This window comes from Octopus sinensis, linkage group LG14 (assembly GCF_006345805.1).
Source record: "Octopus sinensis linkage group LG14, ASM634580v1, whole genome shotgun sequence".
Taxonomy (NCBI): Eukaryota; Metazoa; Mollusca; class Cephalopoda; order Octopoda; family Octopodidae; genus Octopus; species Octopus sinensis.
In genome coordinates, this window is record NC_043010.1 from 43,750,467 (window position 1) to 43,754,495 (window position 4,029).

Genomic DNA, 4,029 nt, shown 5'->3' on the forward strand with positions numbered 1-4,029 from the left:
TTACTTGCTTTCCTGTGACAATTAAATTTGTGTATGTATGTGTATATCTATCTACATATAATAGGTGAGAAGTTGCTAGTATAAGTATAGAACTAGTGCTCAGAATTGTCAGATTCTTAAATTCCAACATTCTAATCAGGGCGAAATAGTCCAACAAAACAAAAGTTGGCTGTAAGAAATACATAATCCAAGCAAGTAATAAAGAGACATAGTATGGATAAATAATTATAGATTGCAAGTATTCGTTTATGTGATGTTACATATACATATTCCTTTTACAAAAAGATAAATCTTTACAGCTGTTTCAAAGATTCAGCAACTGGTTGATGCTATAATGCATATTGCACAAAGAGACATAATAATATTAGAGTTAAATCTAATCACTGTTGAATTTCTTTTAAGTATTGTTAAGAGCATCTTCTTTAGAATTTCCTACTTTTCCACAAATCATGATATCTTTAATAATCATATCCGAAACTATAATCAAGTCCTGCATACTAGTGATTTCCCTGATAAAATATCTTACACCCAGAACACTAGGCACAAAATCATGCTTAAAGAACTAATTCTGCACAACGATTGTACTACAACTAATCTTAATTAGACCACTAATTATAATAAGGTTTTAATTAGGATAGTAATTATGCTGCCAATTTCATAGAGTCTTTCGTACAAAACACCCCTCCCTTCCTAAGTATAATACTAACAGTTCACCCCCAGTTATGCCATGACTACCCTTCTGGATGATGGGTTTGGAGAACTCAAGATTCATCTATCCCAGGATAATAGCCCCCTAAAATATCCAGGAAAGTATAAGAAGTATAGGAGGCATGAGGTTTTTATGGTTTGCACCACTATTTTGTTTGCAAGTAAGTCTCATTTAAACTGATCTTCATTATTTCAATGTCCAGTTTTCCATGCTTGCATGTACTGGACAGAATGTGTTGAAGCAGATTTTCAATAGAGTGGCTACCCTTCCTGTCACCAACTCCCACCTGTTTCCAAGTAAGGCCAAATATGCTTGCATGGAAGGAAGGAAATGAAAGACACCACTTGTATGTCAGCCACACTCATTCAAATCCACTCAGAATACTTAGGTCAATTTGGAGCTGTAGCAGAAGACGATTTACCAAGGTGCTATGCATTGGGACAGAACCCAAGACCATGTGGTTGAGAAACAAGCTTCTTAACTACACAACCACACCTGTACCTACATGTCTTTCAATATTCGAAGACCACCTTGACGTAAATACCACTCCAAATCTTTCATGTCCACAATCAAACTTTCTTATTCCACCACACTTAATCTTGGATCCATAGTCATAGCAGCAAGTAAATGGAAACTCAGCCTTATATAGACTTGTAAATTTTGTAATGATATTTAGTGTTACCATAAATACAAATAATTGTAGTGGTAGCAATAATATTAATAATGATATGAATGTGATCCACTATCTTCATAATAATAATAATATATTCTTGAACAACAACAATTGTGATAAGTATAATAACCATAATAATAGTAATAATGATATTAATAGCAAAACCAACATAATTCACATCAGACCTGGAAATAACACCCTTACTGGAGATATAAATAAAGATATGAATAAGAAATGCTCTAATATCAGCAACAGCATTAAGAGGAATCCCAGTAGTAATAATTTTATTTACAGTAATTGTAATCTTATATTATAAAAGAGAAGCCAATCTTCATCTGGCTGTCCATAACAACATCTATGTAGAGGGATGGAAGAAGGGGAGAAATCAACTGGGGAGGTAACCCTTGTCACAGCATATATTTAGGAGGGGAGGAGAAAAGTGGTTGAGAGAGAGATAGTGTGTGAAAGATAGATAGATAAGTAGACAGGTAGAGTTACCATAATAACTAACAAGTTTTTATTAAAAACGCAGGAATTTTAAGTGAAAGTCTGTCAACACAATGCAAACTTCGAAATAACTATATGTATAATATATAGTTATTATTTTGGTTGTATGTTTCTGTGTGTCTTTCAACATATAAACAATGCAATACGGGCTTTAAAAAAATACTTTCACTATAATGTGAAATGGTTATTGCTGAGAGATAGAGAGAGAGAGAATGTGTGTATGTGTGAAAGATAGAATCAAAATTTATTTCAAGAAAAAAAAAGAAACAGTTTGTTGTTGAGCATACCATTGTGACCATTGTAGTAGGCTTTTGCTGAAGAATCTATTTCATCTGACAGCAAAGCGAAAGGAATAGCAATAGTATTAATGCTAAAAGTAACTTAATCCATAATATGAAAAAAAGTAATTTCAGGATACCCAGTAGATACCATTTCTGTATAATTTTATAAGTGCGCTGTCTGTAGTAATCACCAAAATATACATAGGCTCTTTGGCTGATTTTAAGAGATGCTGTTTGGCACATATTAGTTTGTTCTCTAATATTAAGCATAAATCTTCTACTTTGCTAGTAAATTATATTCATCATCTCAAAGCTAATAGTGTTTCCTTTAACATCTGGTTAAATTAGGGCTGGAAGACTTTACATGGATGGTTGTACTGCATACGATTTGTGCAGCCAAGGATCCCTTAAGATTTTACATGAGAATAAGGATCTCTTTAATAAGCAATATTATATAACATCCTGCAGGCATAGATTTTTAAACATTTTTTTCCTTTTACCATAGATTAACATGTTCCAGTTGGCATTTATAATTATACATTTTGTATTCAGATCTAGCCTTCTAATTCTTGCTTTTATCTATTTAGCCTAAATAGAATGACGACCTACCTTAATTCAAATGAAGCTTTTCAATTATTGTACGTTTTCCATTTGCGTAATATTGTTGGTTGTTATAGTTCATCCTCATAACATTTACATCTTTTTATTTCTTTATATTTTTCTAGTGGCTTTATTCTTATCTGCACACTCAGACACTTAAATCAGCTTGTCAATGCCTCTTTTACACAGAAGAGGCCATTTCATTTACCATTTCTGTTTTTCTTAATAGATTCCCTTTCATCTCCCTTTATTCCTTATTCTTCAAACTTAGATCTACAACCTGTTCTTAATAGTCAATTTTTCAAAACCAGTCTTTCATTCTTTACTCTCTTCTTTCTCATCCTTTTTCTATATCCCACCTCCCTCACACATATTTTTGCTCTTAATTTTACATCCTTTCTCTCCCTTTTCCTTTATTCACGTCACTAGTTCTAATTACCCTCTTCTTCCTCCATCTTTTTATCGATACTTATGGATTTTCCTAAATATGTGGCCTGCTACTATTGCATTCACATTTGCTACTCATCCTTCTGATGAAAATATTCAGCATTTCCAGCATAAAGATATGAACGTATCATGCTTGATATTTTTGCTTATTTACTGTATATGATTATTGCTTCACTATGTACATTTATTTGCATAATATGCACTGTAGCATCAACTTTGGAAACAGCTGTAAAGATAACATCTCATATAATTGCATTAATGCCATCAATAGTTATTTGTCCATCTTTTATTTCATGTGTGTGTGTATATAAATATATGTATACACACACACAGTGTTATGCATTTGAAGGCAGTTGCATATGTTTGTGTGTGTTTGTCATCACTTCACAGCCAGTGGTGATTTTTTTTTGTTTTAACTTTTCATAACTTAGTATTGCATCAAGCAGTTACTGAAGCTCAGTACCAAATTTAAAATATGTATTCATTTGATCTGGTGAAGTAATCGCTTCAAGGTGATAGTTACTGAAACCAGTGAAGTAATGCATATACACATACACATGTGTCTGTTTGTGTGTGCTAGTAGGCATATATACATATATAAGGCAAGGTATGCATTTGTGATTAGGAGGACCACTTATCCTTGTGGTTTGGGTTTTCTCCTATGCAGCAGCACCTAAAGCTACTGTCTACTGCTGTGAAGCCAGGTTAGCCAATGTTTTGCAAATGAATTTGGTAGACAGCTGTTATGTGTGTGGTGAGGGGAGGAGTAGCTTAGTGAATGTTTATACCTTCCATGCTTCACATTAAAATGT